Source organism: Alexandromys fortis, unplaced genomic scaffold, assembly GCF_014885135.2.
Source record: "Alexandromys fortis isolate MF-2015 unplaced genomic scaffold, M_Fortis_MF-2015_v1.1 scaffold_66, whole genome shotgun sequence".
NCBI classification, from domain to species: domain Eukaryota; kingdom Metazoa; phylum Chordata; class Mammalia; order Rodentia; family Cricetidae; genus Alexandromys; species Alexandromys fortis.
In genome coordinates, this window is record NW_026067950.1 from 4,076,543 (window position 1) to 4,090,991 (window position 14,449).

Here is a 14,449-nt window from a genome sequence, read left to right on the forward strand (position 1 = left end):
AGATTTGGAAATGGAGAACCTTCATTAAATAGATTTGAGCTGAGCCCTCTCTTGAGTCAGATGTCGATACAGTAATGAGAGCATGGAAATTAATATTGCCCAGAAGAGGACAGATGTTATAAGCCTTAATAATGTACATAATCGTTTATGTAATTGTAGTGGGCAGGGAGCATCAGAGGGTGAGATGTGTGGATTTCCTCATCTTCCATGGCAAAAAGCCGACAGATAAAGTCTGAATATCAAGAAGGGTGGCATAGTGCATTGCCACCTCACCCTTCAATGTTCACCGTCGTCTCATTCTTGACTTCGGGTGTGTCCAGGTCCCTTATTTCTTGGCAAACACTTACCCATATTTCAGATCTTTTAGAACCGAAGGTCCTATTTTGTTAACTTGAAATGAAAGTCAAGTGAATTAATGATCTCAAAAATCATATATGCTGCTTTACATTTTAAGGTTCTTTCAGGATTATTGTTATATTTTTCTGTCTGCATCTCTGCTGAGAAGCACATGTGGAATGATGCTCACCAAATGATAGTGATAGCTAAACTTAAATGTTTGTGCTCATTTTCTTAGTCTTTTTCAAGCTGATCAAAATTTTAAGATGCTTGTAACTCCATTAAAAACAATGAAGTGTTCCCCTTTCCCCATAACTTCTCCAGCATAAGTTGTCGCCAGTGTTTTTGATCTTACCCATTCTTACATGTGTAAGATGGAATCTCAGAGTTGTTTTGATTTGCATTTCTCTGATGACTAAGGATGTTGAGCATTTCTTTAAGTGTCTTTGCACCATTTTAGATTCTTCTATTGAGAGGTCTCTATTTAAGTCTGTACTTCACTTTTTTTATTAGGATGTTTGTTTTTTTGATGACCAATTTCTTGAGTTCTTTGTATATTTTGGAGTACAGACCTCTGTATGATGTGTGGTTGGTGATGATTTTTTCCAATTCAGGAGGCTGGCATTTTGTCTTGTTGGCCGTGTCCTTTGCTTGACAGAAATTTTTCAGTTTTAGGAGGTCCCATTTATTAATTGTTTCTTTCGGTGTCTGTGCTACTGGGCTTATATTTAGGAAATGGTCTCCTGTGCCAATGTGTTCAAGTGTACTTCCCACTCTCTCTTCTATGAGGTTCAGTGTGGATAGCTTTATGTTGAGGTCTTTCATCCATTTGGACTTGAGTTTTTTGCATGGTGATAGATATGGATCTATTTTCATTCTTCTACATGTTGATATCCAGTTATGCCAGAAACATTTGTTAAATATGCTTTCTTTTTTACCAATTGATATTTTTTGCTTCTTTGTCAAAAATCAGGTGTTCGTAGGTGTGTATCTGGGTCTTTGATTCAGTTCAACTAATCCTTCTGTATGGTTTTATGTCAATACCAGGCTGTTTTCAGTACTGTAGCTCTGTAGTAGAGTTTAAAGTCAGGGATTGTGATGCCTCCAGAAGTTCTTTTATTGTAAGGGATTGTTTTGACTATCGTGGGTTTTTGCTTTTCTACACGAAGTTAAGTACTATTCTTTTGAGGTCTGTGAAGAATTTTGATGGGCATTGCATTGAATCTGTAGATTGCTTTTGGTAACATCACCATTTTTTTTTTTTTTACTATTAATTCTACCTACCCAAGAGCATGGGAGGTCTTCCCACTTTCTGGTGTCTTCTTCAATTTCTTTCTTCAAAGATAAAGTTCTTGTCATACAAGTCTTCCACTTGTTTCGTTAGAGTTATTCTGAGATATTTTAAGCTATTTGTGGCTATAGTGAAGGGTGATGTTTCTCTGATTTCTTTCTCAGTCCATTTATCATCTGTGTAAAGGAAGGCACTTCTCTTTGCTGGTGGGAGTGCAAACTGGTACAGCCCCTTTGGATATCAGTATGGCAATTTCTCAGAAAATTGGGAAACAACCTTCCTCAAGATCTAGCAATACCAATTTTGGGTACATACGCAAAGGATGCTCAATTGTACCACAAGGACATGTGTTTAATTGTGTTAATAGCAGCATTTATTGTCATAGCCAGAACCTGGAAACAACCTAAATGCCCCTCGACCAAAGACTAGATAAGGAAAATGTGGTACATTTATACAATGGAGTACTATACAGAAGAAAAATTAATGACATTTTGAAATTTGCAGACAAATGGATGGATCTAGAAAGCATAATATTGAGTGAGACAACCCAGACCCAGAAAGACAATTATCATATGTGCTCACTCGTAAGTAATTTTTAAAAGATAAACCAAAGAAAACAAGCCTAGAAATCGCAATCCCAGAGAGCCTAGACAACAATGAGGACCTAAGACAGACATACATGGAAGTAGAAAAAGAAAAGATCGCCTGAGTAAATTGGTAGAATAGGGACCACGGGAGAGGGGAGAAGTAGAGGAAAGAGGAAGGGAGGGGAGTTTAAAAAAATGTATAGCTCAATAAAATTAATAAAACAAAACAAAACAAAAAACCCCAAAAATCCAGTCTACAGGAGATTTGATGTGTTTCATGCTTGATTTAAGTCACCAGGTGTGTGTGTGGGGGGGCAAGTATAATTTGCTTTGTTTTTAATGATCCCCTTGGAATAAAAAACATTCAAGTGAAAACAAAAGCAATGAAGTGATTATTATTAACCAAATACGGAGAGAGATGGAAAGGGAACCACATTGTTGATGCCACTGTTTCCTATGACTGAATGGTAAGTGTGGGAAATTGAAACAAAATCGCTATCATTCCTTGTGAAACCTAACTTTATCGTCAGGGATCAGAGCTTCTTTCAGAGGGGCACAAATCCCCTCGCTTCCTGCAGGACTCCCAGGTCCATCATGGGACCATCAGATCACAAGGGACAGTGAAAGGAAACAATGTCTGTCGTATCTGTTGCTGACAACCCGCCACCTTATTTGACTGAGGACACAGGTCATTACCTTCTGCATTAAAAGGTAAGGCACACCAAAACATTGTCCGTGGTGCACCGAAGTGTTGTGCAGAGAATTCCCCGACAGGCCACAGCCCAGAGTCCTTCATATCTGTAGGTATTTGAGTTAAATGAAGTCTGACATATTCCCGCATGGAAATAGTAAGGAGAAACCTAATTTTTTTCAGTCTATTAAATTTAATTCATTGTGTATGTTTTCCTTCCTTATCAGCCATTCAAATTAATTTTTCTCATTGTCAACAGACTGACGGCCTCACACATGTTTAAATCTTAGCAGTGTATTTCTGCGGACTCTCCATGCCCACGGGTGTGGAAAACATGTTCATTCCATTAGGCCTTTGCAAGGCTCCAACAATTACACAAAGTAATTTATCCCTGGGCGATCTCATACAGCAGGAGCTAAGCCTTCCCATCAATTTCATTCCGGCGCCGAGACCGCACCATTCTTGGAGAGGAGGCATTGGTTTTCAGTTACATGCTATATATACCACGGGTGGAAATGATCGGAAAACAGGCCATTGGCATATGAATAACTGTATAGCATTGGGGCACATTGCTTTCCCAGGACAAAGGGAGAGGAGCCATAACCCAGAGGCAGAAATAGCTTGTCTTCCCTGCCACCAACTGCATTGTGCTACAAGTCTATACTCACCATCCAATTGGGAAGACATTGCTCTGTAGAAAAATAGGTGACCATTGCCAAGGATGTGCTGGTATTCTTTGGAAGAGATGAAGGGGTGGGAGATACAACTTGTGGAGGGGCCTCCCTGAGAAGTCCCCCTACCAATACACAGCATGTGGAGGCCACCTCTATGGGAATTCTCCTCCAATACGCAGCATGGAGAGACTGCCTCCATAGGAAATCTCCCCCAATACAGAGCATGTGGAAGCCCCCTCCTTAGAAAGCCCTCCCATACACAGCGTGTAGAGGCTGCCTCCTTAGGAAGCCCCCACACAAAGCCTCGCATCCCTCAGATGGAGGTGCTCTCCTCAGAAGTACCCCCACACCGTAATAGCATGCAGAGGCAGACTCAGTGGGAAGGTCCTCTCTCACACACACCATGCAATTTTTGTTCCTGACATTTTGAAGCCAGCAAACAGTCCTGGAATCAGAAATTCTGCTTTTGGAAATTAGAGCTCGCTCCATCATCCCCTTATTTCAGTTTTTTATATCTGCAAAATGAGGGAGCTGGTACCTTCTCATTCTTATATCTTAAGGGTATTTTAAGGACAGAAGGAAGAAAAATGTAAAAGTTGTTAAATCTTTGGGAGAAGTTCTGTTAATCCAGGCTATTACTATTATTATCACCGCCAACTCTACAGCGGTTTCAAATCCTGAACCTAAAAGCCTTTTCAGACATCTATTATTCAAATCCTGTGGAAGAAAGAAATTCTGCATTATTTAGCTCCGTGTTAGAGGGGGGTAAACTGAGGCCTGAGTAAAAACAAGCAACTTTCTCAAGGTCACACAATGGCAGAGCAGGTTAAAAAACAGAGATATTGATCCCTGTGCAGTAAGTACCTCACAAACACAGAGGCAAAAGGGGACTCAGAACTATTAATATCAGAGAGAGCCTGAACCAGCAACTTTACACCTTAAAAACTCCAATTAAAAGCACCAGTACAGCAGAAACCTTGAAGAAATGTCCTTTGCTGGAAAAACAGATATGCATAAAATCACTTCCCACTTTCCTAAGTCAAATTTCTTGGTGTGATGGGTACTTTTGGTAAGAGTAAACCAGAGATGCCTGTCTCTTCTCTCTACGCTTTTTAAGGACTTTTAAAAGCGCCTCAAAAACACCTCCATTAAGCCTCTGTTTAACTGTGAAAAATTTTTCCCAGTGCAGTTTTAGAATAAACGGAGGCAAATTTACCTTCTTCCTAAATATTTTCCCCAATGTATTTAAATATAAGTGCTGTCTGGGTGTGTTTCTCATGTCATTATGTCTTTAGGTGACACAGAAATGTAAGGAAATGTGGGTCCTAGGCACGAACTAAGTAACACTTGATCCAGCGGCACACTCCCTCTCAGTCCGAGGGGGGGTCACATCTGAGAACTGGCAGAGGCTTGCTTCCAAGGCAGCACTTCAGCTGGAAATCTTTGTGCACACTCTGGTACGGGGGTGGGGCCAGAGAAGGGTCACCTCCTTCATGACTCATTTCCTGTTCCCAGTAGTGCATTGGAATTTGACTGTAATATTCTCTAGCGTTTCTGAGACAGACTCAAACGACAGCCTGCCAATCTTTGGGGAGTTGTCCCACGTGACTGCATGGAATGCAAAATAACAATTACGAAGGAATAAATTTGTCCGACCATAAAGATATTTTCAGCTGCTTTGGGGAGATCATTTTGACAATTTCATCATGGCTGACAGAGTCAGTGCTTACACTGGGGTAGGAGAGATTTGCTCTAAATTTGTATGTGAGTATGCCGCATGGTACCTCGGTCAGAATGTTACCATGGGGCTAACTTCCCAACAGAAATTAGACTTCCCTCATTGATTATTTTAATTTCAAATCTTAGTTTTAATAGTTTTATCTGACAATTCTTTTATCTTCACTATTGTTTAAGACTTAGGAAACAGAGAGGGTTCTGGCAGCAGAGATCTGGATGATGCAGGGGATTGAAGTTCAAGGCAAGTCTTGGCTACAAAGCACAATCAAAGCCAACCTAGGCTATTTAATGAGACCCTATCTCAAAAATAAAATGGGGGTTGGGATGTCACTCCAATTTGAGTACATGGCTAGTATGTGTAAAGCCCTAGGCTTATTCCCTAGGAGTTCCAAAAAATTAATTTACAACAGATTTTATATAATCTATATATTGGGTAAGATGTGCCATTACTAATCTCACCAGCGTCAGCCTTGTCAACTAATATCACATTATACCCTTGGGGAAATGAGACGAGGAAGGGAGGGGCTTGGCTAATTATGTTGAGAATTTGGGACTGGATAAAAGCATTAGGGGGCAAAGTGCCTTGCATCACATCTGAAATGCCATTCCAGACTCGGTGGGGGCAAGAGCCACCCTCCTCGGTTGCATTTTAATTCTTTTGTGCCTCTCTATTTCTGACTCCAGTCTCTCTGTCTCCTTTCCGAGTTTCCATCCTAAGGTTCATTAAACTCACTGGCAGTATTCACTGCTGAGCATGGCTAAAGACCTGCTTCAGGAATCTGCAGCTCCCGATTCTTCCCATGGTGCATTGGCTACCACAGCTGACTGGCCAACAAAGAGGCAAACAGGAAAGTGGTCCTTAGTGCTGGGATGATATGACCCAAATTCAAATCCTACCTCTTCTAACTGACCACTAGGTCCCAACTAAGTGACTACTGAGCAAGTTACTTAACTCTGTCACACCTAACTCTTATCTGCTTTAGTGCAAGAACAACAGTAGTAACTGCTTCCCGAGGATCATCAACTGAGCGTTTGAACACCTGCAAAATTTTATATTAAAGCTCAGTCTAAATCCTCCACATGGCAGGATTTGGAAACGGAGTGCTTCGAAGGGGAATGCATGAGGAGAACAGAGTCCACCGGGATTGGAGTGGCGGCCTTATAAGAAGAGGTGGTGAGAGTTTGCATCCTCTGTGTCACTTTGTAAAGGTGCAACATGAAGGTAGCCATCTACAAACCAGCAAAAGGCCGCTGATCTGACACCCGATCTTCCAGTGTCTAGATCTGCTCTTCTCAGCCTCCATCACTGAGAAGGAGTCATAATAATGCTTTGTTACATCGTGCCATCCTCTAGCGTTCTGTTATAGTAACTCAACAAACTAAGACAATGAACTTTTAGGAGGAATTAAGCGGATTTGTAGATTGGCAGTATTGACATACGGCATTGCTCAGAGTAAGTGCTCGATAAATGTAAGCCGTTAATATTAACCCAAGCACACACTGCCTTACTCACGCCGGCTTCTGCCTGCTTTGATGTTCTATAGAATACTCTATTCATCCTTGCCTTGTCACCACGGTGATTCCTGACCCCACACCCTTGGAATGCCTTCCTAGGACCCTTCTGTTATTCATCCTGCCATTCCTATCAGATCCATTTCCTCTATGCATACATGAGATCCTGCTGCCTGGTCTTTTATTGCTTCCTCCCCATTGACACCTTTCTCCTCATTGCTCCTGTTGATAATTAGGCAGTCTAGCAAACTGTCCTCTCAGTGTTTATTCATGACTCCTCACAGCTAAATACTATACAGATACACAGATGTTGCCTGGACTCCACCCTCCTGCAGAAGATGCAGAGAAGGGGGTAGCTCTGTCTAGGTGCCGAGGTCCTGTCAAATGTGTGTGTTATGCAACCGACAGTAAAAGTAAGGGAACTCCCGGTTTTCTCATTGTTCACATTCATTCAGCACAGGCATCATGAAAACAAGCCTTGACCCCAAACCACATCCACGAAACTAAGAGCTCTTACGTGAAGAGCAGAGAGAAAAGCTTTTTAAAGACAGCCTTGTGATGCAGCCCAGCTGGCATCGAAGGTAACATCGTCCTGACAGGATGCCTGGTTCTAGCTCTGTGTAAGCACGCGAGCTGGAAGTAAACATTGACCACCAAATAGAGTCCAGTTGAAGCTCTGCCCTCCCTGGTTAGGAATTATTACACAACAGGTAGAAACCCGTTCTAGTCTCGGTCCCTGTAGAGAAGGTTCTATGATCAGGACCTGTCAACAGTTGGAACTTTGCTCATTTATATCATGATAAAAGTCATGGTTTTTTATTACCCACATTGATGACATTAGAATAGAGTGCAGAGCGCTTGTTTGGGTTGAAAGCATTTGGTTTGGCTAAAATATTTTCGGTAGGTCACTCTTTGTCCTACATCAGAGGGCTCTCATTTGTCCTTGTTTCAGACAGGGACACTGGAAGACCAGAAGAGCATGAAGCCATCTGTAAACATGTCCATGGAGTCTTATTTTGAAATATTATGTCTGATTCTTTTGTCTCTTTCTTGAAATTTGTAATGAATTTGCCCAAAATTTAGAAATGTGGTTCTTTTCCAGGCTTCAGAGTCTGTGTGTCTGGTTTGTTCTTGTTTCATATTAATAAGCTCTATATATGACTCTCGTGGAGAAGCTCATTTGTGTGAAAATGCCGGGAGAGCATCACACTTGGAACCGCTGCTTTTGCTGGGTTGAAGTGGCTGATCTGTTCCCATTTAGAGCACCCCCAACCACCAAGCCAGAAGAAAGAATTGCAACAACGTTGTGTGTAGAGGCACAGGTGAGACTGTGCACATCTGACGAGCCAATGAGCCAGAGACATCAAAGGAGTCTACCCGCTAATGTTTACTGTGTGACGGCTAGGTTACCAGAACCATGAAACTGGTAGATATCATAAATTAGCATTTAATGTCTTACCTGCTGAAAGTCCAAAGCAATAAAAACACTTAAATTCAGGCGCTACACTAATTAGTATTTCCTGCCCTACTAAGCATGTATTAGATGAGCAAGGGAAGAGATGACACATACACAGCATTCTTGCCTTCTTTTGTGGTCAACAAGCAAGCAAGATGGCAAGAGCATAAGCTCCCTAGCAGAATTTGGCTCAAATATTAGCTCATGGAGCACTTGCTAAGGGCTAGTCTCTGCCCTAAATGTTTTGAATAATCAAATCTTCACAATATTCTTTGAAACACGTCATGAGTATGTCTACATTAATAGACAAAGACAGCAAAGCACAGCAGCATACCATGCCCGAGGACAACACCTAATAAGCAGAAACAGCCAGACTTTGAACCCTGGCGATTTGGCTCCAGAAAGAATCTGATCCCACAAGCACAGCATCTACTCGGAGAGAGAAGTGGCTGGCAATGTGGAAAACGGTATGTGACAGGAGACATGAAGTGCACCCTGCTCCACTTCCGCTTCCTCAGAAACCCATTTCACATACTGCGGGCATTCAAAGCATAGACACCCTTCTGTTAGGCAGACAGACCATTAGCTTCCAAACAGCAGCATAGGCACAATTGGCTAATGATCGCATCAGCCGAAGGCATCAGCAATTTGACAGATGTAAGATTTCCCTTCCCCCTCACCCTCTCTCCGTCTCTCTGTCTCTCTGTCTTTCTTTCTCTTCCTCTTGGAATTTTATAGCCAAAGGTTCTAAAATTTCACTGTACCAAATAAAAAGACTGTCAAGATATATCATGAATTGCAATTGGGGTAAAGTATTGAATAGGTCACGAATACCTCTTTACTAGCTAGCTTCAGTTGTATTTTAGGGCTCTATCATTACTAGAGTTTTGCTTTGGTTGACTTCATGTTAATCTAATATAAGCATCTTTACATGTATGAATAGAAATTGTTTCTCATAAAAATATATGACTAAGGGGTCAGTAATTAAATTTGGTCCTTTTTACAACAATCTCAGAAATAGCAGGGCACTGTGTTACTCTATGGTGATATATCCCTTCTCCGTAGAAGGAAGAGGTTCATGACTAGTGAGTGCTCAAAAACAATTTCTACTGTAGCCACCATCCTCCATCCACTGCCCTTCAATAATAAACAAATGCACCCATGTTCCTAACAAACATTGACTCCTGTCAGTCAAGTCTCTCCACCACAGACAACGTGTCCACGATACATTCAAATACAGACACGAGAACACTGAACACATGTTTATTGCAGGGCTTGCACAGGAGGTCTATGAATTACTGTGGTCATACTTACTCATTCCTGAATCTGAAAATGGTATAAAAAGGTGTATCTGTTAGGTTTTGAGTTTTGATCTTTTCTCAGGTCAGTCATACACGGTAAGGTTTTGAGTCACAGCAGTAATCCAGAGCTATCAGGAGGCTGGCTAATCTCAAGGGAAATGCTTGAGACTCCACGGCACAGCTCAGACCTCAACTGTGAGGATGTTTACCATGCTGAACATTGTTAGCACATTTTCATCTTCATAAGAGCTCTGTCAGACAAAACCCCACTGGAAGCCATGGAACGCTACATCCATGGACCAATGTTCAGACCAACATTGTTCATTCTAGCAAGAGTGGAAGTGGCACAATTTTCTATCGACTGACAGATAGGTAAATTACAATTTAGCTGAATGATAAAAAAGAAAATAACATTCAGCAATAAAAAGGAATGAAATGTTAACCTAGGCTACAACCTGTTGAGACACCCAGAAGAAGAAAAGCCACGGAGGTATTAAAGTATATCAGTGTTTTCCAGGGACAAAGGAAAAGGAGGGTGGTAACTGATGGCTACCCCTGAAAAATGTGCCATGCATACAGTGAGGGGCTCCTCTTCGGGGTGATGAAACATTTCTCGCATTCAGTAGTGATGTAGTTCATCTGTAACTATACTTTAAACCACTGAGTCATGTGCATGAGTTTTTACGATATCTGGATTGTCACCAAATCAAGCTATAACTTAAAAATACAACAAATTTACCAAATTCATCACTGGCTCGGCGACTAAAAGTACTTGCCACCAAGACTAAGACCTGAGTGGAAGAAAAGAGCGAAACCCTCAAGTTGTCCTCTGACCTTCACATGTGCAGCATAGTACACGCATACATGCATGGGCACATGTGCATTTGCACACACATGAGCAAATGGCCTCACATACAATAAGCAAATATAAACACAATTTTTAAAGAATTTTATTGATTGTGTTGGAGACGTAGCTCAGTTGGCAGAGTGATTGCAACCATGCAGGAAATCTTATGTTCAACCCACAATGTGGCATTCAAAATGGCTAGTGGATGTGGTAGTATATATCTGTAATCCTAGCACTAAGCAGGTAGAGACTGGGAGACAAGAAATTCAAGGTTGAGGCTGGAGAGATGGCTCTGAGGTTAAGAGCATTGGCTGCTTGACAAGAGGTTCTGAGTTTAATTCCCAGCAACCACATGGTGGCTCACAACCATCGGTAATGAGATCTGGTGCCCACTTATGGTGCGCAGGCATACATGCAGGCAGAACACTGTATACATAATAAATAAAAGCATCTTTAAAAAAAGAAATTCAGCCGGGCGGTGGTGGCGCATGCCTTTAATCCCAGCACTCGGGAGGCAGAGGCAGGCGGATCTCTGTGAGTTCGAGGCCAGCCTGGTCTACAAGAGCTAGTTCCAGGACAGGAACCAAACGCTACGGAGAAACCCTGTCTCGAAAAAATCAAAAAAAAAAAAAAGAAATTCAATGTTATCCTCAGTTACATGGTAAGGTCAAAGTCAGGATGGGATACATGAGATTTGTATAAGTTTAATAAGTATGAGTGGTTTAAAGATGGTAACAATCTAGAACACCTCACTATCTGCAGGTCACATTTCTCAATAAATAAATAATCTCTCATAAATCCCCAGGACTGTCCTTCTTTGTTTGTATTGACTCAGAACTCACTTACACTGGTAACAATAATAGGAACCTTGAATGTACTGGTTACTATGCTGTATGAAATTATTCCATGGCTGTATTTAGAGCACAGGTCTGAACACCGTCTCCCTTCTCAGGTCCTCAAGAATGCTACCCTGTGTGGTAGTTTAAATGTGATTGGCCTCTGTAATCTCATAAGAAGTGGTACTAATAGGATGTGTGGCTTTGTTGGATTAGTATGGCCTCGTTGGAGGAAGTATGTCACTGTGGGGCGGGCTTTGAGGTTTCCTATGCTCAGTTGACTTCCTGTTTCTTACAAGGTGTAGGGCTCTCGGCTGTAGCACCACGTCCTCCTGCACACCATCATGCTCAGGGGGTCAACTGAGTGAGTCAGGTGACTTCTGTTGCCTGCAAGATGTAGCATTCTCTGCTCCTGCACCATTTCTGCCTGCCCCCCTGACGTGTTCCCTGTCATGAGGATAATGGACTCATCTTCTGAAACATACGTGAGCCACCCCTTTCCTTTATAAGGCTTGCTGTGGTCCTGGTGTCTCTGTATGGCAAGAAACCCCTATCTTGGACACCGTGACTCCATGTTTCTTTGGAGTTCTATGCCTGGTACTATAAGTAATTCTGACTGCCCCACCCATTATGGCTATTCCTTGGTATCTCCTCCCTACTATTGGATCTGACCAGTTTGGCTATTGTCACGTGAGTAGATGAAATCCACATTACTCTGTCTCTCATTTTTTTCTTTATTGAAAACAGACTTTTCCCCTTATTTAATATATTGAATTATGGTTTCCCATTCCTTTACCCCCCCAGTTCCCCCCCCCACTTCCCCTCTCATCTGCATCCATCCTTTTCTGTCTCTCATTAGAGAACAATCAAGAATCTAAAGGATAACAGAAGGAGGCAAAACAAAAACTAACACAGTGGGATAAGATAAAGCAAAGGGCAGGAAAGGAGCCCAAGGAAAGGAATAGGAAACAGACGTAGACACAGAAACACACTCATTCTCGCTCTCAGGGTTCCCATAAAAACACTGAATTGAAAGCCATCAGACATCGGCAAAGGGTAAAAAGACAGGAAACAATACATAGCTACAAATATAATTGATGTAGAGTCCTGCTATAACAATCTGAGCAAAGGACCCTTTGCTGTTGAGTTGGGTTCCTGTTGACCATCTACTGCTGGGCATGCAAAACACCATAGCTGCAGGCGACTTCCTTCTCAGCAATACTGACTTCCTGTTAGTTAAAAATGATAGGTGTGTCTTGTCCCAGGGTTTTCTGACCCAATGACCAGTACCTCTCAAAGTCTAATTTTTTTTAAACTATCAGACACAGCAAGCTGTTTAACTTTTCTGTTGCTATGTGGTAAAAACCACTCCAAAGTAATTGACTCTTGCTTTAAGATTCACCATTGATCACAGTCTGAACTCTGAGCTAAGGTCAAATGGGCTATGTGCTTCCTCCCCTGTGCAGCACCATCGGCTTGGGAGAGCTGAAATGGCTTCTTGAAAGTCAGACATCCTACTTGGAGTGGTTGATAGGATATAGACCCAGACACATCTCTTTCCACATGGCCTCTTTCATGTGAATTTGAGCATGGTAGTCTCAGGTCGTCAAAGCTCCTATCAAGAGGCATGGGGACCCAGGTTGTCATTTCTGACCCTGGTCTAAGTCAGTCAACAAGAAAATTCATTCAAGGCAAGGAAAGAGACACCACCTCTGTGTGCTAAGAAGCAGGACAGGAAAAGGGGCTAGGAGTGATGCCAGCCATCTTTGCCAGCATGTCTTTCGTAGAGTGGTTTCTTGACTATCAGACTTGCCCTCGTCACGTTCCAGGAAAAAGAAGACAGCCCAAATCAGAGACAAAATAAACAGCAAAAACAAAAGTGCGGCCAGTGGTGGGACATTTGTAAATATGATTCAAGGATTTCGGGTAGGTCCCTGGGGGCTCCGTACCATAGAGAGAGCTGCATGGCTCACTGCCCTTGCTTTCATGTTCTCTGAAGTGACCACAGTTCCAGAAAAGCCTGAGGATTCCTCCCGTGTGTGTAAGTCCTTCCGCTTCTCTCCAGTGCCTTGCAAGGCACAGTTAAGCAGAGAGGGTTAAGGGCCAGGAAGATGCAGAACTCACTCTCTTCTCACCTCGCTTCAGGGGCTCATAGGGAACAGTGAGAGCAACCTCTGCATTACATACAGTGAATTCAGTTAAATCACGTTTGCTCTTTGTGTATGTGTATCGTGCTTATACACACATATACGCATACATATATCTATATTTAGAAACCTAGGATAAGCAAAGGTTATATTAAAAATACAGACTCAGAGACATTCGGATTTTGGCCAAACATTATACAATTAACAATTTGGGGGCTCTATGAAGTCACATCAATTACACTCCCCCTGCCCCAGGCAGGAATGATATTAGAGTATTCATTAAATGGCTCTTTAAATAAAGAGGCAATATGCTTTTTTCATTAAGCTCTTAATAATCTTAGTTTGAATGGGAGTGAAGAAATCACTAAAAGAAGCCATCTACCAAACAAGACCATCTCCGGGCTCAGTCTGTGCCTATTCCTGCATCAGTTTTTCCACCTAACGCTGAACAACCCCAGCTCTCCGTGTTTAAAGCATTGTTAAAATTCCAAGGAGGGAGCAGCAGAGCAAAGACATTCTCTCTTAATGAAGTCTACCATGTCATATTGGTAATAAGGGAACAGCTAACTGGTCCAAACAATAAATAAATCAAAACAAAACCAAAGCTTTGTAATAATTCTTAAAAGTGGCAACCACACTAGAAATAAAAATATCCATGACACAGCATCTCCTGTGCTACTATTAGAAGAGACAGACTTTCTATTTTCAAAGAAAAAGACATTCTCTTTCCATTAACGAATTCTCCACCAATAAATCCTTGGACCCATTTAACAAGAACTGGGCGTTGTAAATGGGCTTTTATTTTTTTTAAAGGCATAAACCTCCCTCAGGGTTCTTTTGGCCAAGGAAGACTATAATATCAGTCAAGAAAAGTGAAAGAGATGTCAGGAAGAATAAGAGAAGAGCAATAATAGGAAAGCTAGCAAAGGGGCTAGGAGGCGAAACTGAGAGAAAGAGGCCCGAGACGCTGGGGCCAACACTGTGTGCAAGCAGTATAGAGTAGCTTTATCTCAAGGACACAACTTCCTTTGAGA

At 42.0% G+C, this 14,449-nt stretch overlaps 1 protein-coding gene across 1 annotated transcript in view; it reads right to left on the bottom strand.

The window, feature by feature from the left end:
- Positions 1-14,449, bottom strand: part of Hs6st3 (heparan sulfate 6-O-sulfotransferase 3) — a 626,326-nt gene that overhangs the window by 259,854 nt on the left and 352,023 nt on the right. The gene's annotated exons all lie outside the window — the stretch shown is intronic.